Source organism: Pogoniulus pusillus, chromosome 25 (assembly GCF_015220805.1).
Source record: "Pogoniulus pusillus isolate bPogPus1 chromosome 25, bPogPus1.pri, whole genome shotgun sequence".
NCBI lineage: Eukaryota > Metazoa > Chordata > Aves > Piciformes > Lybiidae > Pogoniulus > Pogoniulus pusillus.
In genome coordinates this window covers 5792996-5818639 of record NC_087288.1, presented here as the reverse complement: position 1 = coordinate 5818639, position 25644 = coordinate 5792996, and the positions used below count along the sequence as shown (strand labels likewise).

General features: G+C 47.2%; 1 long non-coding RNA gene across 1 annotated transcript in view; it reads right to left on the bottom strand.

Moving 5' to 3' along the window:
- Positions 1-2045: 2045 nt before the first annotated feature.
- LOC135186524 (uncharacterized) overlaps positions 2046-25644 on the bottom strand; it is a 152524-nt gene continuing 128925 nt past the window's right edge. The window contains exon 6 of the long non-coding RNA XR_010307000.1: positions 2046-2469. This is a non-coding gene — a long non-coding RNA (uncharacterized LOC135186524). The remainder of the gene's footprint in view (positions 2470-25644) is intronic.

Sequence of the window (25644 nt, the reverse complement as noted above, 5' to 3'; positions counted from 1 at the left end):
TTCACTCTCATCTTATCACCACAGGCCCATGCAGAAAGTCCCTCCCCAGATCTCCTGTAACCACTTTCAGGTACTGGAAGGCTACTCTAAGTTGGCGCTGGAGCCTTCTCTTCTCCAGGCTGCACAGCCCCACTCTCTCAGCCTGTCACCATAGGGGAAGTGCTGCAGGCCTGGTCATCTTTGTTTAGGGGACAACAAAGTAGTGTGCAAAACATGATGCAAGTTCAGGTGAAATACTGCCAAGAAAGCAGTTCTTGCTGCCTTACTGGTGGTGCTGGTGAGAGCTAAGGCAAGAGAAATGATTGTAAATGACTGAAAAAAAAATCCCCACCCTGAAAGTTGTAAAGAACATTGCATAGCTGATTAAAATGGAAACCAGAAAGCTCTGGCTGCAAACATGTGGTAGAACTGGACCACTGGCTCAACCTATGTATGAGAATACGCAGAGCAGCAGCTGATCACTAGTGAATATGTGGCAAACAAGACACGAATTACTATGAATATTTATCAAATATTTTAATTAAAGTTATCAAGCTGTTAGGCTAAGTTAAAGGAACAAAAAAAAATCTCAGAAGAGACAACAACCATGCAGCAGAAATGGCATAGCAGAACAAAAACTCAGCTGGAACTCCCATCAGCAGGCAAGGAGGAAAACACATGGTGTGAGCATCCCACAGCCTTCATTCAATAGCACTCAGAAAGCCTGCATGTCCCAGGGGGTGCCTGTTGCTTAGAAAACGAACTTCTTAATGCTCGAAGCTCAGAAAGCAGTACTGGAAACTCACTGAACCAAAAAGCAGATGCCAGGAGTCAGAGGGCTGGGGCACCTCTCCTATGAGGACAGGCTGAAAGAGTTGGGGATGTTCAGTTTGGAGAAGAGAAGGCTCCGAAGAGACCTTATTGAGGACTTCCAGTATCTGAAGGGGGACAACAAGAAAGATGGAAAGGGACTTTTTAGGGTGCTAGGTAGTGATAGGTCTAAGGGGAATGGATCCAAGCTAGAGGAGGGGAGATTTAGATTGGATGTTAGGAAGTCCTAAGTAATGGCAAATAAGCCATCTTAAGACAAACACCTCAACGTTTCCTATCTGTTACTAATACAGAAAGGAAATCAAGAACCACCTCACACTCTGCTGCTGCAGTGTGCTAATCTCTTTCTGCAAGGCAGCTGAAAGACAGAAGAGCCACCCTCTTGTACACCGTGACCCTTCCCATTCTAGCTGACCACCTGGCACCACCAGTTCCTTCCAGAGGAAGGACATCACCAAGCCGTGTTGGCTTGCAGCATTAATGCAGTGCCCCACAGTGATCCAACCAAGCTAAAAGGAAAACTGGGCATGGGTTATCCTTTCTGCAGCACTTCACAACTCAATCTCTAAAAGAAAGGATTCAAGAGAAGGAAGAAGTTCTTTACAGTGGGGGTGGTGAGACACTGGAACAGGTTGCCCAGGAAGGTTGTGGATGCTCCCTCCCTGGAGGTGTTCAAGGCCAGGTTGGACGAGGCCTTGAGTGACCTGTTCTAGTGGGAGGTGTCCCTGCCTGTGGCAGGGGGATGGAACTAGACAATCTTTGAGGCCCCTTCCAACCTAAACCATTCTATGCTTTTATGATTCCAGGCAATTAGGAAAAAATAATTATTTTCTTTCCTGAAATTGTTCCAGGGGAGGGTTAGGTAGGACATTAGGAAAAAATTCTTTGCTGCAAGAGTGCTCAGAGATCAGAACAGGCTGCCTGAGGAAGTGGTGGAGTCACCATCCCTGGAGCTGTTCAAGAAATGTGTGGGCACAGCACTTGGGGACATAGTTAGATTGGTGGTTGGACTCACTGACCTTAGAGGTCTTGTCCAACCCAAACAACTCTATGAATCTACCTGTGATTCCATGTGTCCATGTGTTTTGGCATTGGAAAACCTCCCAAACTGGGGCTGTTTAGTGCCAACCCTTTTATTTAAGAATCTGGATTTATTCTCCAGTTGAGCAGACAGCTGAAACTGAATGCAGTATTTGCTCAAGATTGTGACAGCTCCTGCTTCTCAGGCATGCTGGATGATCAATACAGAGGACACAGGCTGCTAAGGAGACTTTAATTCAGAAGTTCCATACCTCAAGTTTTCACTGCAGGCAGGTATGAATTATAATTCTTTTCTTGAAAAACATTTAAGAGTTCAAATGCTGTCAAGTCAGACAAACAGAAAGTCTTAGATTGAAGTAAATGGCAGAATATAGATCTCTAGTGTGAGGTGCTAGCAAGCCAGCATTACTCCATCCGGGCAACAGCACCCAGAAGAAACCATCACTGAATGGTGAGTACAGGGTAGGCAGCACCTACCTGCTGCTTTTCATGGAAGCAGGGAATTCTCTGCACTTCCAGCACAGTCTGGCATCTGTCTTATAGTCACAGACCATTAGGGGTTGGAAGGGACCTCCAGAGAGCATCAAGTTCAACTCCATCTTGACAAAGCAGGATCACCTAGGTCAGGTCACACAGAAACACATCCGGGTGGGTTTTGAAAGTCTACAGAGAATGAGACTCCACAAGCTCTCTGGACAGCCTGCTCCAGGGCTCCAGCACCCTCACCATCAAGAAGTGTCTCCTCATAGAATCAAGCAGGTTGGAAGAGACCTCCAAGATCATCCAGTTCAACCTATCACCTAGCCCTATACAGTCAACTAGACCATGGCACTAACCCCCTGTGTGCCAGCTTGTACTTACTTTTCCCCTGTTGTCCCTTGTTCTATCATTGGGCACCACCAAAAAGAACCTGGCACCTTCACCTTGACACCCACCCCTCAGATATTTATAGACACTGATCAGATTCCCTCTCAGCCTTCTCTCAAGACCAAACAGCCCCAGATCTCTCAGGCTTTCTTCATAGCAGAGGTGTTGTAGTCCCCCAATCACCCTCATATCCTTTACTGGACTCTCTCCAACAGATCCTTGTCTCTCTTGAGCTGGGGAGCTCAAAACTGGACACAGTATTGCAGGTGCAGCCTCAGCAGGGCAGAGCAGAGGGGCAGGAGAACCTCCCCAGATGTGCTGGCCATGCTTTTCTTGATGCAACCCAGCATGCCATTGTCCCTGCTGGCCACAGGGACACATTGCTGTCCCATGGAGAACTTGCTGTCCACCAGGATTCCAAGGTCTTTCTCCATAGTCTTGGTACTGGGAGGGATGCTTAACTGTGCTCTTCTGTTCTGTAAACAAAAGGCTGTCCTGATGAGTTCAGGTTGATGAACAGTCTGTTTGCAAAAGTGTTCTACCTAAATTATAGATGCAGGAGCCACAATTAATCAGCTCCTATAGTTCTCATTAAAAAGTAACTGCATTGTGAGGTAAAAATACATTTGCCAACAGCTACCCACTGCATTTGCTTCACATTTTATTTCAGAGCTAAGCCCCAACACCATTATTAAAAGATCCTTAGAAAGGGAAGCTGCCTCAGAAATGAAAATGTAGGAAGCTCCTCGACTGCAGTTTCCTTTCACCTCCTCTCCAAAGGCTGTGGATTCTGTTTGTACATCTCAGAACAAGTACAGCTCCAGATTCATAAACAGAATTCACAGCCCATTTAAAGCTGGGTCTGTAACAAGGCTGAACACATCCCAACATCTTTAATTTGCTTTCTCCTTCCTCTGGGTTCTATAAAGCTTTCCACTTTGCAGCTATTGTCCTTTAGCTTCTATTCAAGTCCAAACATTTTATTTGCCATTTCATTACTTTGCTGCTTTTGCCATGCCTACAAATACTAAAGTCCTGGCTCTTTAACCCCAAGGCTTTCTAGAGATTGGACAGCTAATATCTGACAGTAAAGCTCACTACCCTCTGTTCTGTATTGTATGTTCTAGCCCTAAGGGGCCACAGAGAACATCTCCATGCCAGGCCAAACTTTCTCTGGGTTTTGAGCACCACAGGTACCCTGAACTTCAGCTAAAGAGGACAGAATTACAGCAGGCTCTGACACAGGCAGCTAAATCATCCTGCAGCAGCCAGGCAGTGAGTTCATAAAAGTCAGGTGGCTGTAAATCCACAGCAAATGAATTTCAGAGACGTTTTCCCATTTCTGATGGTCAAACACTCAGCCACATACACACCTCTGAGTCTCTTTTCCAGGCATCTCACTCTCTGGCCTTGCATGGCTGCAAGCACTCACTCTGGTTAACCCTGCTGAAATTCCCAAAAATAGCTGCAGTTGGCTTTTCATGGAAGCAGGTCCTTGGCTTGGATTGCCAAGAAGATCTTGGCTCTGGGGAGAGCTTAGAGCTACATTTCAATATCTGGAGGGGACCTACAGGAAGTGACTGCTTAGAAGTGCCTGTGGTGATAGGACAAGGGGCAATAGTTTGAAACTGGAGCAGAGGAGATTTAAGTTGGACATCAGGAGGAAGTTCTGCACAGTGAGAGGTGAAATACTGCAATAGGCTGCTTTAAGCAGTTTCAGACACTAGCAGGTTTCCTTGCAATGCAAAGGGAACACCAAAGGGCTCTCCTGGGGATGTTTCTTCCCTCCTTCAATTACACAAAAAATACACACACATTAGTACTGGTTTTCCCTCTTCCTTCTACCAGTTCCAGTGACATTACTGCACCGTTGCCAGTGAAAATCCAAATCAAGCTGCATCCCAGTTTGCATTCCCATTTGGCCCCTTCGTTTTTACTCATCCAACAATGAAACCCAGGCAGAAAAGCTCTCTGCACTCAACCCAGTAGGCTGATTAAATCATCTCACAGGGTCAAAAATGGAAGGAGTTGAAAAGAACCTCTGAAGATCACCTAGTCCGACCACCTCCTGCTAAGGCAGGGTCACCTAGAGCAGATTGTATGGGAACACACATCCAGGTGGGTTTTGAAATAGTCTCCATAGAAGGAGACTCCACAACATGTCTAGGCAGCCTGATCCAGTGTTCTGGTACCCTTAATGTTAAAAGGCTTCTCCTAAAGTTCAAGTGAAACCTCCTGTGTTCTAGTTTGTGCCCATTGTCCCTTGCCCTATCACTGGACACCACTGAAAACAACCCAGCCCCATCCTCTTGACCTCTACTCTTTATATTTTGGTAAGCACTGAATCTCTCAGTCTTCTCTAGGCAATAGAGCCCCAGGTCTTTCAGCTTCTCCTTGCAGGAGATGCTCCACTCCCCTCAGCATTTTAGTAGCTCTCTGCTGGACTCTCTCCAGTAGTTTCCAGTCTCTCCTGAACTGTGGAGCCCAGACCTAGACACAATATCCAAATGTAGCCTTGCCAGGGCAGAGCAGAGTGGGAAGAGATCCTCCCTTGACCTGCTGGCACTCAACGGTCTCATCAGCACCTCTCAGCCTCCTACAACCTGTTTCTTCCCAGTTCCCTAGAGAAAATACACTACACAGGCACATCAGAAAAACAGGAATTTGAAGTGCAGACTCAGTCCCATCCACCAGTAGCTGCTCAAAATGTTCAATACTTCTTCAGACAGGCTAAAATTAGGTTTTGAACACTGGGTCATAAAATACAATTTGTATCTTCTCTAAAGCTACAGACAACCCATCTGCCTCTATAAGTTCCACAGTACCACTGTATTTCATACAGGAGAGCAGCAAAGCCAAGGAGCCTGCCTTGTGCAAGGCCTATGTTTTTTCCCAAATTTGGGTAAAGCAAGCCTAGAGCTTCACCTCACGTGGTCAAGCTCGGCTAACTGCCGTTCTGATTGGCTGGTCTGTGTCCAAAGGCCCGTTAGTCTTGGGCTGTATGGATAAAAAGAGACGAGCAGATAAACACAACATGCTCTGCCATTGTATTCATGTCTGCTGCTGCCTGCTGCCCTTGCTCTCTGCTTCTGGCAGGGTTCTGCCTTATTGCATCCTGAACTGCCTGGAAACTCCACTACTTCAGGTTTCCCAGGAACAGGCTCTAACTGCCCCCACACAATCAGCCAGTGTGACATCTGTGCTGAGACTGCACACTGCAAGACATCCTGCCTGCACCTGAAAGTCTCCTGCCAAGATGGGAAGTCCTGGAGATACACAGATCATCCAGAGGAGCAAAGATAAGGTCAGTGATTATCTGCCTGTTCCCAGCACTCTGTGAAGACTGGGAAGAATCAGAAGCCTCAGTGGCTGACAAGACAGTAACAGAATTCCCTGAAAACATTTGGGTGCTGGCTGAAGCTGTGGCTAGCCCTGCAAGTTGGGAGAGTAATATTTGTAAGTAAATACTGAAAGCCTCTTGTAATTCACCATTGCCTTCTTCCATGAGCAGAAAGGAGCTCCTTGAGGCCAGTAGTGGACAAGCAGTATACTGACTGCAAGCAGTGTATTGCCTGCAGGAACCTTCTCGTCCAGCTCAATTCATGTTTATCTATCTTTGCTAGTTATTTCTAGACCTAGTTATTCCTCTGCATAATGTTTCCATGACCATGAGAAGAACTGATTATTATTTAAATGAGTGGTCAGGGATGGTGAGAGTTCTGAATATCAACATTAACAAACAATATTAATTTAGGAAAAAATATCATCCTGCATTAATTCATTACCCCTTCATTACACAGTGTAAGCTTGCAGCCCTGAAGGCAAATCACATCCTGGGCTGCATCGAAAGCAGCATAGCTAGAGATAGAGAGAAGGGATTCTGCCCCTCTGCTCTGGTGAGACCTCACCTGAAGTACTGCATCCAGGTCTGGAGCCCTCAACACAGGAAGCACATGGACCTAATGGAGCAGGTCCGGAGGAGGCCACGAGAATGATCAGGGGGTTGGAGCACCTCTGTTATGAGGACAGGCTGAGGGAGCTGGGGTTGTGCAGCCTGCAGAAGAGCAGACTCCAGGGAGGTCTAATAGCAACCTACCAGTACCTGAAAGTGCCTACAAGAAGGATAGAGAGAGACTATTTACAAAGCCCTGCAGTGACAGGACAAGAGGCAATGGCTTCAAACTAGAGAAGACCAGATTTAGACTGGATGTTAGGAACAAGTTCTGCACCATGAGGTTTGTGGAACACCGGAACAGGTTGCCCAGGGAGACGGTTGAGGCTCCATCCCTGGAGATACTCAAGGTGTGGCTTGATAGGGCTCTGGGCAACCTGAGGATGCCCCTGCTGATTGCAGAGGGGATTGGACTAGATGACCTTTGGAGAGCCCTTCCAACCCAGATTATTCTGTGATAAGAATAAATTAGTCCATGATGAGCCTTAAAATGTTCAATCAATCACAGTGGCCTTGAAGTCTTCCTCACTATTAGCAATTACTTTGGTTAGCTTTAGAACACTTTGCCCTCTTTGGAAGACAGAGGGCTGCTGTGATGTTCCCCAACCAAGCTCAAGTGTCTATGAGCCTCTCAGATAAACAGATGTTAATTAGACTTCCTGCAAACCCTCAGATTGGCAAACATAAACCCATACAACTCCGTTTCTTCCAGAGCTGTCCCCTAAGAACTTGGTCCTTTAGAATTAGAGCTTAAATGTCCTCTGATGCCAAGCTTCTCTGGCAATTCATGTCTTCAGAGCTTTTCTGTAGAGCTGAAAACCGCTACCATTAAGTCTGATACCATTACTCTGACCTCTGCTTCATCTTAAGTGACCTTAGACTGAGCAGTAGCCTTTGTTGGGGGCTGCCTCCTGTTCCAAAAGTTCCAGAGGATTCGCAGTTCAGCAAGACTTGGGATGCAAGCTGAATTTTCTCTTTTGCTCAAATTACTCAGTAAAGTTTGATTGTTTGTTTATCAGAACTCATTTCTACTCTCTTTCACCACAAACCTTTCCAGAACACAAATGGTTAACCTCTTAATCTATGGTTCATCAACTCATAGAATGGTGTGGGTTGGAAGAGACCTTAAAGGCCATCTAGTTCCAATCCCCCTGCCATGGGGTCACTAGAGCAAGTTGCTCAAGCTCTCATCCAACCTGGCTTTGAACACCTCGAGGGAGAGGGCATCACAACCTCCCTGGGCAACCTGTTCCAGTGTCTCACTACCCTCACTGGGAAGAATTTGTTCCTAATATCCAGTCTCAATCTGCCCTTCTCAAGCTTCAATCCTCTCCCTTGCTTTTACACAACTGCACAAGTAACAGACACATTTGGGGTATAGTGGTATGGGTTGAACTTGATGATCTTCAAGGTCGTTTCCAAGCATAATGATTCTATTTAAATACTTTTTCTTTTTTTCAGTGCCTCTCCCATGGATGCACAGTTGTGGCTGCAGTTTATGTACCCTGCAGCTGTGTCTGTTTGCTAACTACAGAGAAATGCTTTGCAGCAACGTGGAATAAACAACACACCCTGCCAATTGTTGGTCATTACAGTGAAATATGTCCTCTGCAGGTAGGAATTTTAACCAGCCTGTACAGCACAGACCCTACCTGGCTTTTTCACACATTGAAATCCAAATTTATCAGAGCTTTTTAATATCCTGAGGTGCTATTTACTAGGATAGAAGAGACCACAAAGCCCTGTTCTTGTTAATATAGTCAGATCTTATCTTAAATTCTCTGTGCTGTTAGGATCAATATTTCTTTGCTCAGCACATCTCAGAGCAGCTGAACTGATGCAGAATCTTTGAAATGGGCCACCTCCCTCACCCTCTCCAAAAGCAAAGGCAGAAGTAGAGAAAGCTGTTTACATTTATTGCACACCCTCTGAAGATGCAGCTGAGTCCCTTCTAATTAAATACGGTTGCTGTAGTTTACAGCCACTTTCCTGTCACCCTTTTTAAGAGCTCCTTGAAATCTCTCTGAACCATCTGTTTGGAGTCACTAGTGGCATTCCCCAGGACTCAGTACTGTGGCCACTTCTCTTTACTGTCGTCTTTACCAAAGAACTGGATGAAGGGATTGAGTGTATTCTCAGTAGGTTTGAAGATGATGTTAAATTGGGTGGCAGTGTTGATCTGCTGGAGGGCATGAAGGCTCTGCAGAGGGACCTGGTCAGGCTGGATTGAAGGGCTGAGGCCAATTGTATGAGATTCAACAAGACCAAGTGCTGGGCCCTGCACCTGGGTCACAACAATCCCATGAAGGCTTCAGGTTTGGGGCAGATTGGCTGGAAACTACCCAGCAGAGAAAGATCTGAACATGAGACAGGTGACCAAGGACACTAGCATTCTGGCCTGGATAAGGAACAGTGTGGCCAGAAGGACAGGAGAAGTGATTGTCCTTCTGTGCTCAGCACTGGTGAAAAAGGCTTCAAGTTGCACTAGGAGAGATTTAGGTTGGGTATGAAAAGAAAGTTCTTCCAACAGGCTGGCCAGGGAGGTGGTGGAATGCCCATCCGTGAAGGTATTTCAGAGAGGCAGAGATGTGGTGCTGAGGGCCATGGTTTAGCACCAGCCTTGGTTGAGTTAAAGAATGGCTGGACTCAAGGATCTTAACCCCAATCAGTTCTATGATACAGATGACAACAGGTAAGGCCTTGTTTCTCTCCTAATGTGCAAGCATAGCATAACATCAGTCCCATGAGACTCCAAAAGGAGCGTTTCTGGAGTGTGACACATCTCCAACCCCGCTCCTGTAGGTGCCTACGTCTCCATTGCAGGACATATGTTAACACAGCATGTCATGGCTTCTTCTGAGTACGAGCTATCTTTATATGTCATCAAACAAGTCAGAAGCAGCACTTAGCAAACTGTTGAGGCCACCCTTGGCCAATCTGGTGGTACCAGTGCAGATGGAGAAGGGCACGCTGGAGCACGTTGTTGCTCAGTGGCTGTCACACGTGCGTGGCATTTCGTAGCAGAGGGCTGGCATTGCAAGGAGACCTGCAGCACTGTGCTTGTCAGCAGTCAAACTGACAGAGAAATCCTTCAACAACTCGGGAGCTGCATGCTGTTCTCAAGCTCAAACTATGTTCTTCCAATCAAGAGATCAAGGGCATTGACTGATTAAACATATGGCCTACCAAAAAAGGCACACACTTCCCAACTCCAAGAATGTGAACAGAAGGAACTGCTGACAGCAGACTGCAGCACCCAAACCACTGAGGAATGAGTTTTATAAAAGCACAGAATGCTAGGGGTTGGAAGGGACCTCCAGAGATCAGAGTCCAACCCCTCTGCCAAAGCAGGATCACCTAGGGCAGGTCACACAGGAGCATGTCAAGGCAGGTGTTGAAAGTCTCCAGAGAGGGAGATTCCACCACCTCACTGGGAAGCCTGTTCTAGTGCTCCATCACTCTTCTAGTACTCTGTCACAGTAAAGAAGTTTTTGCTCATGTTGAGGTGGAACCTCCTGTGTTCCAGCTTGTATCCCTGGCTCCTTGTCTTATCACTGGGCACTACCAAAAAATGCCTGGCACCTTCATCTTGACATCCACACCTCAGACATTTGTAGACATTGATCAGACCCCCTCTCAGCCTTCTCAAGACCAAAACAGCCCCAGGTCTCTCAGTTTTTCTTCATAGCAGAGATGCTGCAGTCACCCACTCATCCTCGTAGCCTCCATTGGACTCTCTCCAGCAGGTCCCTGTCCCTCCTGAACTGGAGAGCCCAAAATTTGACACAATATTGCAGGTGTGGTCTCAGCAAGGCAGAGCAGAGGGGCAGGAGATCCCCCCTAGACCTTGATGCAGCCCAGGGTGCCATTGGCTCTCTTGGCCAAAAGGGCACATTGCTGTCCCATGGAGAACTTGTTGTTGACTAGAACTCCAGGGTCTTTATCCACCAGGATTAACCCCTACTCTGTACTGGGGTACAGATGTAGGACTCTGTGTTTGTCCTTACTGAACTTTATCAACTGTATCTAAAGCACAAGGCACATAGCAAGGCACAACTTCACTGCTGTACTATTAAGCAGGCAAAAACTTCTCCACTGGGAAAAACCAAAACCAATCACAAGCAAAAACCCCATACTCTGAGATAGTTTGGAAAAAGAGGAAGCTGCCAGGAGCTCTCCAAAGTGGAGCCACATAGGAAGCTCTTAGTGAAAGATAAATCATGGGAAGCCCAGATTTAGAAATTGCTCATGTAGCTAAAGGGTGAATATTTACACCAAATTATTATGATAAAGTAAAAAAAAAAAAGATCCAGGGCTGGAGCACCTCTGCTATGAGGATAGGCTGAGGGAGCTGGGGTTGTTCAGCCTGGGGAAGACTGTGGGGGACCTTAGAGCTGCCTTCCAGTACCTGAAGAGTACAGGAAGGCTGCAGAGGGACTTTTCATGAGGGTGTCCAGAGACAGGAGAAGGAGGAATGGTTTGAAGCTGAGGGAGAGCAGAGTTAGACTGGATCTTAGGAAGAAGTTCTTCAGTATGAGGGTGGTAATACCTGCCACCTGTTTATAGAGGGACAGCTGCAGAAGAAAGTCTCATCAAGCACTGAACATCTGACAGCAGAGCAAGCAAATGTGATGGAGAAAAAGAAAGTTTTTTTCCCAGTTGGGAATTGTGCTGGATTAATGATAAAATCAACATCAGGAGCTGCCTGTGTAAAGAATAGCAACATTTGAGACTGGATCTTAGGAAGAAGCTCTCCAACACGAAGTGGATGAGACACTAGAATAGACTGTGCAGGGAGGTTGTGGATGACTCCTGCCTGTGGGTGTTGAAGACAGCCAAGTCAAGAGGTGTCCTACCCATGGCAAGGAGGTTGGAGTAGGTGACCTCTGAGGTCCCTTCCAACCTGAGCCATTCTGTGATTCTATGAAAACACAGCTTTCAACATTGATTTTTTAAGCACAAAAAACAAGCTAGAAAAAAAATAATAAACCTTCTGCTGGCCGGATCAGCAACTCAGCCCTGGATAAAGCCCCACACCCTTTTGATTCATTCACTGCCCAACTCCAGGTCTGTCAAACTCAGTCATTGGGAAAGTCAAACTGGGAAAGATGGAGTGAGAGCTTTAAAGCTCTGCAAACAGTCTCAATTTCCCACTGCAGACCTCATCCCCTTGCAGAGCAGTTCTGTAAGCTCACCTTGGACAATTTACCAAGTCCAGTGTAACTGTTATTGTCTTGACTCTGTATTTAGCAAAGACAATACAGCACTGTGACCTCCAGGGCTTTCCAGCCTTTCTAATTTACAGAAACAACTCCAGAGTGGAGAGTGATAGAATGAGGGATGGCTTCTTCCAGACATGCTCAGCATCACCATGGATTATTGCACATGGCTGAGACACCTGACTGCATGGGGTCACTGCCTTCATCTGCTGTTTTATCAGCAAGTCAGTCCCAAGGTAACAAACACAACAACTCATCTCAAAAGGAGGCAGAGCCAGGAAAGAAGAAAAGAAGTGGAAAATCAGAATCCAGTGAGAGCTTTCAGAAGCCACAGGTGCAAACATAAAACTGTCTCGATGCTGCTTTACACATTTCCTGCTTTACAGAGCAGAGTTTGATGTGCTGTCCTCAAACCACATTTAGCACTGTCAGACTTTAGCTTTGCAAAAGTGGTTGTACTGGTGGGGCATGAGACATAGCCTGGCCAGTTTATCAGGCACAGGTGCAAACACAGCCGAGAGCATATCCAACACACACTAGAGTCATAGATTCATTAAGGTTGCAAAAGATCTCTAAGAACATCAAGTTCAACTGTTAACACCACCCTGCCCACTGAACCATGTCCCAGGTGCCATGCCCACACATTTTTTGAACACCTCCAGGGATAGTGACTCCACCACCTCCCTGGGCAGCCTCTTCTAACCCCTGACCACTCTTGCAGCAAAGAATTTTTCTCCTGATCCCCAATAATATAAACCTCCCCTGTTGCAACTTGAGGCTATTTCCTCTCATCCTACTGCTTGTTAGTTGGGAGACCAACCCCCACCTGGCTCTATCTCCTGTAGAGTTGTGGAGAGCAGTGAGCTGCACTTCTCCAGACTAAACAACCCCAGCTCCTTCAAAGACTTCTTGTAATACTTGCTCTTTAGACCCTTCACTACCTTTGCCACCCTTCTCTGGACAACTCTACAATGCACTGCTGTCCAGCATCCTGGCTGCCCTCCTTAAACTGATGTCAGTAAAAATGAAAGAAAGCAAGGGAAAAGGTAAGCCTTCTGATCTCTGCAGCAACCTCCAGCTGCTGGGAAAAAGGAGGCTTGCTGAGCCTTTCCACCTCAGCCTTAGTGCCATTAACAGTCCTGGTACCTCTGTGGCACAGTTGGGCTGCTGAGGGGAGTCAATGCTGCAGACAGAACTCAAATATCATGGTTGGAAATGTAGCTAAGATACAAAACATTTCCGAGGAATATGGTATGGATTCTAAGAGGTAGATTCTGGAATAGGCTTCCCAGAGAGGTTGTGGATGCATCCTCCTGGGGTGGGAGTGTCCAAGGCCAGGCTGGATGAGGCCTTGAGCAGCCCAGTCTGGTTGAGATGTGTCCCTGCCCATGGCAAGGAGACTGGAGAAGATGATCTGTGAGGTCCCTTCCAACCTGAGCCATTCTATCACGCTGAGAAAATACTAGCATAGGGAACAAACTGACACTAAGACTTGCACATGTTGCAAAGGATGAGATCTAGCACCATAAACAATCCCTTCCCCAGACAAGCTCACGTTCAGTGCTGTGCTCTGAAGGGCACTAAATAATCTCTCTTTTCTGACACTGGTGCTCACTAACAAGGAACACAGCGGCGGAATGGCGCCGTGAGGCTGAGTGATTTGGAGAGTGATTCAGTCCGGCGAGAGCTGTAATGAAATGATTTTCAGTGCCACCTGCCTTCTGTGACTAGCTGCCACTGAAATTTCAAAAGGTTAAAAGCTTGCACTTGGCATCAGATCCTCATTCAGAGTGAGTGCCCAGCCTGTGTGCTTACCAGGCGACAATGGCACGAAGGCTTGGAGCCCCTCCACAGCCAGAGGATGGCGATGGCCACACTGTCCTCTGTTGGCAGAACTCATGATCATCTTTGTTCCTTGGGCTCTACATATTACGGGACCATGGGCTGTCCACCAGCATTATTGACAACTCACCCTGAGCCTCTCTTAGTCTATTATCTTATCCAAGTCTGGTTGAGAGGTGTTCCTGACCATGGCAAAAATTTGGGAGTGGATGATCTCTCTAGTATCAGGTGATAGAACAAGAGGAAATGACCTGAAGCTGTGCCAGGGGAGGTTTAAATTGGATGTCAGGAAAAAAGTCCTGTCTTGCAGGAGTGGCCAGGCATTGGAACAGGCTGCACAGGGAGGTGGTGAAGTCAACATCGCTCGAGGTGCTCAAAAAACAGGTGGACATGCCACTTTGGGACTTGGTTTAGTGGGCATAGTTAAGTAGGGTTGACAGTTGGACTCGATTTGGTTTGATGTTGGGTTGACAGTTGGACTCTAACCAAAACCAACTCTATGACTCTATCATTCTGTGGTCTCTGAGGTCCCTCACAGCCTGAGCCACTCTATGATTATCCTTTTACCCTCTCTTCTCCATGACTTCATCAAGTCTTTCAGTACAAGCAGTGTATTAAACCTTTCCTCCAACCCTTTCAGCATTTCTTGCTGCTGCTTTAAGGGAAGGATTTTGTTGGTGGTCGTTTGTTGTGTTTCTGGTTAGTTTTGGTTTGGCTTGGTGGTGTTTTCGGTTTTGAGGTTATTTGGGTTTTGGTTTGTTTGTTTGGGTCCTTTTTGGTTTTTTTTTTTTTTTGGGGGGGGGGAGGAGCTGTGGGGAGCTGTTGAGGAGGTTTGTTTGTTTAGTTTGTTTTTTTGCTAGTTTGGGGGTTTGTTATTGTTGGGGGGGGGGGGTGTTTATTATTGCTGTTAGGGTTATGTTGTTGTTAGTTTTTGCTTCTTTTTTTTCCCTTGAAGAGTTTCCTCCAAGGCCTCTGAAAACTAATGCCCCCTGAAAGAAAGTTTGGCACCCCTTTTCCACTGGCATTTTTGATAGAAGAATTGTGAACTGGGACATGATGCATTAGTGTTTGCTTGGCATCGTATCAACAGGAGGTCAATTTTGTTGTCTTCTCCATGGGCCAATCTGATGGATACCTAACGAGCTTCCACTCATCTCCCTTACTAGTATCTTTTGCATTCAAATGTTCTGAATGGAAGAGCAATAAGTTCACATTTGCTCCCCTTATTCATGCATACACTGAATGTTGAAGGCATTTTGCTCACTTGTACTCAATTTTCAAGGCTCTATTTTTTTTGGCACCACAACTGACCTAGCAGACAGATGAGCATTCTCATGCTGAACACAAACTGCTGCTTGTTAGCACGTTTGCTGTCCCAGAAACACTTTGTGACTTGTTTTCAGGAAGCCTTCTGTTTGTGCACTGGCAATCTAGAGAAAATGTCACTTGCTTCAAGGTAATTTCTTGAGTAAAGTTTTCAAAATACTCAAAAATTCATCATAGAACGTCAGGGTGTGGAAGGGATCTTCAGAGATCACCTGGTCCAACCCCTCTTCCAGAGCAGGTCACACAGGAACATATCCAAGTGGGTTTTCAAAGTCTCCAGAGAGGGAGGCTCCACAACCTCTCTGGGCAGCCTGCTCCAGGGCTCCAGCACCCTCACAATAAAGAAGTCTCAAACTGGAGCCTTCCTTCTCACAGCAAAATTCCCCTTTTATAGTGGCTGTGGTGCTCACAGGCTGGGACACACCTGCAGCCAACTGCAGCCAGCTGTGCTGGCTGACTCAGAGCTGCTGGATTCTGTCCCAGCAAGCCAAGACATCTACTAAGGTAAATTCTGCTTCACAGCCACAGCATAATTCTTTTCCTTTCTTTCATGAAGGGCTTTTCAAAGACTGTATTTTCTGACAAGGGTGGCCCTTGCAGTAAGCCAAGCTAAGGAGGTCACAGAAGGTCTGCACAAAGAGGTCCCAAAGAAAATGCACAAAGTGGACTTCCCAGTACAAGGGAGACCTGGATATAATGGAGCCCAGCACAAAGACAGTGAAGGGCCTGGAAAACCTCCAGCCTTCAGGGCAATAGCAAGTGAGGTCAGGTTGTACCAGGAGAAGTTTAGATTGGACATTGGGAAAAATACCTTCAGAGAGAGGGTTGCCAAGCCCTGGAACAAGCTGTTCAAGGCAGTGGTGGAGCAGCCATCCCTGGTGGGATTTAAAAGATGTGTAGATGAGCTGCTTGGTTTAGCAGCAGTAGTGATCTTAAATGACTCTTCCAGCCTAACAATTCTATGAGTCCATCTCTTACAGAAAGAGAGCTTGAGAAGGCTAGGACATTGAGCCTTGAGAAGGCTCAGAGGGGATCCTGTCAGTGAGTAGGGATCTGAAGGGAGAGTAAAGGAGGCAAAGGCAGATTTGTCTCAGTGACATCCAGTGACAATACAAGAGGTAGCAGGCACAAACTGAAAATCAGGCATGAACGTTTAAGCACAAGAAAAACTTCTACCAGGAGCATGATGCAACACTGGCACAGGTTACCCAGAGAGGATGTGGAGATACTCAAAGCTCAGCCAAATGATGTCCTAAGCATCTGGTTCTAGTGAACTAGAGTAGTTCTAATTGGTTGGTTCTAGTTTGCCTAGGAAATTGGACTGGATGATCTCCAGAGGTGCCTTCCTACATCAGCCATCCCATTACCAGACCACTTGAGGTATATGCAAGATGCTTGACTCATTATGGGCCATGTTATCACTTTCACAAGAGCAGCAGCTATTGAGAACAAAGGCTGCCAGCTCAGAAGAGCCCAAGGGTACTGTACTGCACTGCCATAAAATGGGGGCCTCAAGCCTGCTCAGATTTCAGTTTAAATTGCTTCAGAAGAGCATTATTAAAACAAAAATAGACTCTTCAGTAGGCAATTCTTTTGACTTGTCCTGTTCTCATGATCTTTCCAGAATTTAATAGCCTTCATTTTCACTTTGACTGCACAAGAGAATTGCTCTCTTTGAAGCTGCACCACTGGAAGTACAAACTATCTAGAGTACCCAATCCAACCTTGCTGCAGTTTTGTTCCATGTCCATGTTCCAAGCCAGAGAAAGCCCTGTGGACATGGTGGAATGTGCATGAATGTGGGAAAACAGCTCTCTGAGGCTTGGAAAGATCACTAGTCCCCTGAAAGACAGCTGGATGGAGAATAGCAGTTCCTTGGTCATCACAGATAACTTCACTTCATACTGACTGCATTGCTCAGCCTACCAGAACGGGGCCCATGCGTATCGGCTGCATGAATACATCCAGTGATGGCCAAACGTGCAACCCACCAACTATCCAAAGGGGACATACAAGAAAGCTGGGGAGAGACTGTTTAGAAGGGTTTGTGGTGACAGGATGAGGGCAGTTTGAAACTGGAGCAGCAGAGATTTGGGTTGAACATCAGGAGGAAGTACTTTACTATGAGGGTGGTGGAACATTGCAATAAGTTGTCCAGAGAGGTGTTGTCTCCCCATCCCTGGAGACATTAATGATCAAACTTGATGGGGCTCTGAGCAACATGATCTAGTTGAAGATGTCCCTGCTCACTGCAGGGGCTTGGACAAGATGACCTTGGAGGGCTCCTCCCAACCTGATGCATTCTGTGATTCTAAATGAATCTTAAACCAACATGGTACAAAGGAAGCTTCAGTAATTTCTTTTTGTCTGCCCTTCCCCAAAACCTTCTGGCAGAGGATGCTGAAACCAGCAGTGTAGACTCACGATGGTAGCAAAAGCTCTTAGGTACACAGTGAGTGTAAACTCTCTCTCATCAAGAGCTGTGAAGTTGACAGAGGCCAGCGAGACTGAGAGATCACAACAAAGAGAGTGGACTTTTGGGCAAGGTACACACAGAGTTTGTGGAGCTGTGTGCTCACTGTGTGCGTTGGTGACTGCACAGCTCACTGCAAACAGAACCTAGTGACCAAACAAGCTTGCACAAATTAAACCTAGAGAACTCAGTGCAGATCACAGAAGCACAGAATGTCAGGGTCTGAAAGGGACCTCAAAAGCTCATCCACTCCAACCCCACTGCTAGAGCAGGATTACCTAGACCAGATCACACAGGAACACATCCAGAAGGGATTTGAATATCTCCAGAGGAGGAGACTCCACAACCCCCCTGGGCAGCCTGTTGCAGTGCTCTGTCACCCTCACAGGGAGAAAATTCCTCATGTTTACATAAAACTTCCTGTGCCTCCACTTCTACTCATTGCCCCTTGTCCTGTCATCAGGCATCAGCCAGCAGAGCCTGGCTCCAGCCTCCCTGCACTTGCCCTTTACACATTTATAAACATTAATAAGGTCACTCCTCAGGCTCCCCCTCTCCAAGCAGCACAGCCCCAGCTCCCTCAGGCTCTCCTTGTAAGAGAGATGTTCCACTCCCTAATCATCTTTATGGCTCTGTGCTGGACTGTCTCAAGCAGTTCTATGTCCCTCTTGAACTGGGGGGGGCAGAACTGGACACAACGCTCCAGATGCAGCCTCACCAGGGCAGAGTAGAGGGGCAGGAGAACCTCTCTTGGCCCATTAGCCACACTCCTTTTAATACGCCCTAGAAGTCATTTGCCCTCATGGCCTCAAGAGCACATTGCTGCCTGATGGTATGTGTGTGTGAAAGACAGGGCACAGCAAGGGAAGGATGAAGTGGCACAGCAGATGGCAGTTAGGTCAGCTCAGTATAAGCAGATGTAGAGGAGTAACTCTGCAGTAAAAAGATGAGACATAGGATTTATAGCCCCTCCTGTGCAAAACTAGAAAGCTGCTGCACCTGGCTGCCAGCTCCTAAGGGTCCTGCTTAAAATAACATCTAGTAGAGAAATATGCACAGCACCTTCACATCTGCAGAAGCAACTTTCAAGCTCCTCTTTAGTCATCTTGAGTTCAATAAGCCCTGCTTTCATTGAGGAAGGTCCATAATGAGGAAGGGGTCTACAAGACTCCAAAGCTATGCAAAGGTCAGCACTGTTGCACTGCTGGGAGTGGTGGGGTTTGCCTGCCAGCTGCCTGCCAGACAGGTGTTGCTGCAGGAGTGGGGCTGTGGGAGCACCACACATTCTCACACTGTGCTACTCATCTGGCTGCTTTTGGCTTGGAATGAGCAACTCTGCAAACAGAGCACTGCACATTAGCATATGCCGGGGACAAAGGGACAGCAGTGCCAGCTGCTAGCAGGGACTCTCTGCAGGGGCTTTGTAACCCTGTTCTCTTGAATATCTTTATCAATGATCTGGGCAAGGGGATGGAGAGCATCCTTAGCATGTTTGCAGATGACACTGAGCTGGGAGGGAGCATGGATCTGCTGGAGGGCAGGGAGGCTCTGCAGAGGGACCTGGGCAGTTTGGATAGATAGGCTAAGGGCAGTTATAGGATATTCCACAAAGCCAAGGGTTGAGGGTCACAGCAACACTGTGAGTGCTCCAGGCTTGGGTCAGAGTGGCTGGAAATCTGTCAAGCAGAGAAAGACCTAGGGCTGTGTATGAGTCAACAGTGTGCTCAGGTGGCTCAAAAGGCCAACAGCATCCTGGCCTGGGTCAGGACTAGTGTGAAATGTGAGACCAGAGAAGTGATTTTTCCCCCCTGCACTCAGCACTGGAGCATTCATGGGGTTAGTGCAATCCAAGTGCAGGACCTGGCACCTGACTTTGGTAAACCTCATACAAGTGACCTCAGCTACGGATCCAGCCAATCCAGATCTCTTTGCAGAGCCTTCCTACTCTCCAACACTGCCACCCTTGTACTGAAGAACTTCTTGCTAAGATCCAGTCTAACCCTTCTCTTCCTCAGCTTCAAACCATTCCCCCTTGTCCTATCTCTAGATACCCTCATGAAAAGTCCTTCTGCAGTCTTCTTTGTAGAGTGCCTTCAGGTGTTGGAAGGCAGTTCTAAAGTCCCCACAGAGTCTTCTCCAGGATGAACAACCCCAGCTCCCTCAACCTATCCTTTGGACTGGATGATTCTTGAGGTTTCTTCCAACCTGGTTGATTCTATGAACAAAGCCAGGCACTTCTGCAGAGCATAGGTGTTCCAGCCCCTTGGATTATCTTTGTGGCCTCCTCTGGACTCACTCCAGAAGCTCTGTGTCCTTCTCATGACAGAGACACCAGAATGAAAATGCCTCAATTCTTTAAGAACCTGCATCCTGTCCTGCAAACTGCAGGATACAAGCAGACTGGTGCTGAGAGCCCTCACTACCCTGTGTGAGAGCAGAAGATGCTCTCAGGCTGCTTAGCAGATGAGGGCATTTTTCTTGCCCAGTGCACATTCCTGCTCAGCAGAGCAGGGCTCCTAATTGACTCCATAACCATTTAGAAGCCAATAATTGTCAGGCCATTGCACTAAAGCTGCTTCCTCCTACAAGCAATCTCCTGGACTGCAGAAGGACTCAGAGGTGATTTGCTGCCTGTCGTGCAGGCTGAGGCATGTGGAGATTTCCCACTTCTGAAGGGCTCAGCCACGGCAGATGCATGTCACATCTGGCTGGGAGCCCTCCAAGAGGGAAGGCAATGAAAAACACCACTTGGGTTGTGAACCCAAGGAAGCCTGCTGCTGGTGTTTAGTTTCAGCTTCTGTGCAGTATGAAAGGTCAAAAGGTTTTGAATGTGAGCACACAAAAGACCATACAATCATAGACTCAACCAGGTTGGAAGAGACCTCCAAGCTCATCCAGTCCAACCTAGCACCCAGCCCTGTCTAATCAACCAGACCATGGCACTAAGTGCCTCATCCAGGTTTTTTTTTTAACACCTCCAAAGACAGCAGCTCCACCACCTCCCTGGGCAGCCCATTCCAATGCCAATCACTCTCTCTGGCAACAAGTTTCTAATGATCTCTGGAAGTCCCTTCCAACCCCTACCATTCTGTGATTCTGTGATTTTCTCTTCCCAACAAGTGGTTCCCTACAAGACAGACATGCAGATGCTGTTCCCTTTCTTGCTTTCAAGGTGTGACTCCTCTGCATTCTTGGAACCCAGGACTGTCCTGACTGGGGAGCATTTGGCTCTCTGTGGAAGCCTTGTCTGAATGGGAGATTCTCAAGGCTGGACAGCTGCAACATGAAGTCTCAGTGGAGTCCATGGCACGCCACAGGACAGCTCTGCACTAAGAGCTGCCTTTCCAGAGCAAAGTGGAGGAATCAAATTGACATAGCTGTACAGAGATTTGTCTGCTCATCTGTCACAGGTTCAGAAAGAAGAGGAGATTCTGCTTTGTTGTCTTGTCAGCCCTTCAGACACAGAACAGCAGCACTGCTGGTAACATGTTGTACCTAACAAGCCCCCTCCTCTCTCCCGTGCTGCAGTAAGTTCCCTGCCTGTCACCTGTGCATGCAGTCTCCTGAGCGCTGACATGTGCCTCCAGGCAATGCTACAAGACAAAACACCCCATGCAGTAATAGCTCCTCAGACCTGCTTCCTGAGACATCATCTCCTGAAACAATTCTTGAGTGAATCAGAATCATGGAATTGTTTCACTTGGAAAAGGCCTCTAGGATCATTGAGTCTAACCATCAACCCAACACCACCATGGCCATCAAACCATGGTCACAACTTTCTTGAACAGCTCCAGGGGTGGTGACTCCAACATCTCCCTAGGCAGCCTGTTCCTAACCCTGACTACTCTTGCATCCTAATCTCCAACTTAACCCTCCTCTGACACAATTTCAGGCCATTTATACTTGTCACCTGATACCAGGTGACACCTGATATGAGGAAGAAGACACCAACCTCCACCTCGCTGCAGCCTCCTTTCAGGGAGCTGTAGAGAGCAATGAGGTCCCCTCTCAGCATCCTCTTCTCCATATTAAACAACTCCAGGTCCCCCAGGTTCTCCTCATTAGACCTGTTCTCCAGACCTTTTGCCAGCTTTACTACCCTTTTCTGGACCAGCTCCAGCCTCTCATTGCCTTCCCTGTAGTGAGGGCCCCAACATTGAACCCCATCTTCAAAGTGTGCCCTCACCAATGCTGAGTACTATCTCTTCCCTGGTGCTGCTAGCTATGGCACTGCTGATACAATCCATGGAAAAGGATTGCTTCCAGCTGCTATGGGAGCAGCTCCTTAGGACTCCCTAAGTCAGGGCTCAGTGCTGGGGTCAGTGCTCTTAAATAGCTTTATCAATGACCTGGACAAGGGCTACCTCAGTAGCTCTGCAAAGGGCCAGGTTCTGCACTTGGGTCACAACCACCCCATGAACGAGTCATGTTGTGGAAAGAGTCTCTGGAAAGTTGCCATGCAGAGAAAGACCTGGAGGTGTTGGTTGTCAGCAGGCTGAAGATGAGCCAGCAGTGTGCACAGAGCACACCTACCCTCCAGCACATCCAACACTCCCTCCTAGCTTAGTGTCATCAGCAAACTTACTGAGGTAGCCCTTGTCCAGGTCATTGATAAAGCTATTTAAGAGCACTGACCCCAGCACTGAGCCCTGACTTAGGGAGTCCTAAGGAGCTGCTCCCATAGCAGCTGGAAGCAATCCTTTTCCATGGGTTTCAGGCTGCTGGAGGAGACTACACTGTTCACCAGTCCCCCTGTTCCATGACAGCCTGAATACCAGCCCCTAAGGCCTCCAGTCTCACTGCATTCAGCTATGAATTCCCATGTCATGTCTCCTTTGGCTGCCTTCACACTCAGGAAGAAAACAAGCAGGTCATGGCAGAAAGCCCAGCAGTATCTTAGACAATCCAGCAGCCTTGGGTGTAATTTCCAAACTGGCAGAGGGTAAGAACTGCAGACAGCATGCTCAGTGAGCACATCTGCACCAGGGTCTCAGTTTAAGGCTGTCTGCACGCAGGCTGAGCACACCAGTGGGTGCATGGAACAAGCCAAGAGATGCTCTGGAATAAACCCTCAGAAGCTACAGCACAAAATGAATCACAAATGGGTAGAGCTTAATGGCAACAGGAAGAAGCTCTAGATAAAGATGATAACAAAGACTGAAAGAGGGCACAGGTAATGACAGACAAGGAGAAGGATGAAGTGTTCAGGGCTCAGATCTTTGCAGAAAACATTCAGACTTGAGCAAGAGGAGAGAAGCACAGGCAAGAGCGGGGTCAGTTAAATTCAAATCAGCAGGGCCTTAAGAAACCTCAACCTGCAGTGCTCAAGCAATTAGCTAGAGAAATCCCCAAACCATTATCTGTAAGAACTCATGGAAAATGATGGGTTCCCAGGGGGCTAAGGAAAGACACAGTAGGGGTACAGCTTTTAAAAGTGGAAAAGAGGAATCTGGAGGTGTGTAAACAAGGCAACATTGACACCTGGAATGATTCTGGAACAAATTATTAATGATTAGGTTTTAATCCTCTCAAACATAATAAGCTGCACAGAAACAGACAACTGAGATTTGCCAAGATCAGATCACATCAGACCAAACTCATCAGCTTCTCTGACTGATAATTGGTGTTGAGGAGTGTGGAGAAGCTGCAGATGTGATGGGGTTTTACTTTTGAAGGCTTCTGAGAGAGTGTATGCTGGCATCTATGTGGAGGAGGAAACCAGAGTCCTTAGATTAGTCTATGGAGGGTGAACTGTCCTCTGTTCTCAAACTTATCAATGCTTTGCTATCACTTTGGGAGGCACTTCAGCAAAGGTCTAGCTAAGGCTTCCTTCTGTTTAATCATCTCAGTGAAGGCTTGCATAATGGAACAGTGAATTCAGCTACAAAATCTGTGGGCAAGAGCAAGCTGGTTGAAAGCCCCTTGGATGAAATGCCTACAGCCAGTAACGAACCCAATCAAGTGGAGAAATGGTTTGGAATCAATAAGGGGAAATCCAATCCTGACTGCAAAGTGCCTGTAGGAAGGGAGGAAGAACACACAGTGACAAAATGTGCAATAACTGGCACAGCCTGCACCAGGCTCTGGGCTAAGATGCCCCAAACATAGCAGGTGTCTTTCTGAGATGTGCTAAGGGGAGCATTGTGTGCATAATGAGGCAGTCCTCATTGCACTGCAGTGCTTCTTCTGGCTGTAGTGCTTTGTCCTGTTCTACTCTGAGCTTCAAGAGAGACAGAAACAAAGTGGGAAGATCCCAAGGGAAGGTACAAAATAACAGATTTAAAAATGAAACATCAAGGTGAAAGGAATCAATAAACATAAAGAAAAGCTTTTTCATTGTGAGGGTATTGGAGCCCTTGAGCAGGCTGCCCAGAGAGGTTGTGAAGTCTCCTTCTCTGGAGACATTCAGAACCCACCTAGATTCATTCCTGTGTGACCTGCCCTTGGTGATCCTGCTCTGGCAGAGAGGTTGGGCTTCATCACCTCTGGAGGTCCCTTCCAACCCCTAACATTCTGTGATTCTGTGAGTTGTTCCTGCAGCACTCTGTTGTCTATGGGCTTCTGAAGAAAGAGTGGAATGAAGAAAATCAAGGCACCTGTTGAGTAAGAATGTGGCTCAAAGGATGCTGTGTAACACCCCACAGCAAACAGCTTTGGTGCTTTGAAGTGCTGCTCATTGACCACATTTCAATTGCTCTACAAATGCTCATTACAAGAAGGCTGCCTGTGTAACAGTCACAGAAATGTTATCTTTGAGATGACTGCCACAGATGAGAAATGAATCACAGATGAACCCAGCATCCTGCAAGCTAAATTTGCATTTAGGTGCAGGGTATCTCATCATCATCATCACTGCCAAGAATTTCTTCCTACTCTCTAGTCTCAGTTCCCCTCTTCCAGCTCAAAGCCATTGCCCCTTGTCCTATCACTACAAGCCCTTGCCAAAAGCCCCTCCCCAGCTCTTCTGCAGCCCACTTCAGATACTGGAAGGCTGCTCTAAGGTCTCCCTGGAACCTTCCCCAGGCCGAACAGTCCCAGCTCTGGCAGCCTGTCCCCATGGTGGGAGGAGCTCCAGCCCTCTGATCACTGATGATCTTTTCTAGCCTTAATGATTCCATGGCTCAGCATGTTGGGTTTGTTAGAGTGTTTGGTTTTTTTTCCCTTCCTTCTTTTTAAGGAACCAAAGAACAATGATGAGTTTTCCTCTCAAAGAGTGTCCCTCTCTCATCCCAGCTGTGTGTAGGACCTACTAGGCACAGAAAGACAATGAGAGCTGGAGGGCAGTCAGGAAAACTGCACCCAGGACATAAGATCTGCTTTAACGTGACACAGGGAACAAACCAGAGGAGATCTACAGAAGAACATGTCCATGGAACCCGTGGTTTGCCTCTGCCAGTCTGTCAGAGTTTTGCCTCAAGGATGACAGGCTCAGGCCTTCACCCTTCATTGCCTGAGGTGAGTGCATAACCTTAAGCACTGCACTTTCCAGCACCTTCATGCTCTGCCATAGCTCTACAGCACTTATTCTCTACCAGTTTGCATTACAAATGTGGTTTATTGCCTAAAGTAACACTACAACCAGATGAGTTCCAGGCCCACTAAGCATCACCTCTTCAACTCACAAGACTGCCAAGATTCTCAGAAGATAACTCCTAGCTTGGAACTGAGGGTCCTGCTTTGCCTTGCTCCTTGGGAGTTCTTCATAAGGCTCTCTAAGTATTGGAAACTGAAGTCTGGAGTTCCCTGGAGCTGAGGTACCAGATAGATCCCTACCTTACCTGGGAGGCTGTAATGTCATCCCAGCCTGGTCTTCACAGGTGCTGTGCTGAGAAAGATGCTGGAGTAAAGGGATGCAATGCCACTCCAGTACTGCAAGTGCACTGACTCAGTGCTCAGGAGGAAACTGCACCAGTGCAGGTGAGAGGTGACCTGCTGGAGAAGGACCTGGGTGTGCTGGTGGACTGCAAGTTCCCCATGAGTCAGCCACGTGCCCTCATGGCCAAGAAGGCCAAAGGTCTCCTCAGGAAGAAGAGAATTAACTAACATTACAGTTGGTAATAAAAACAAGGAAGGAATTTCTGCTCAAACTATGTCAAAAGCTGAGCACACACTTG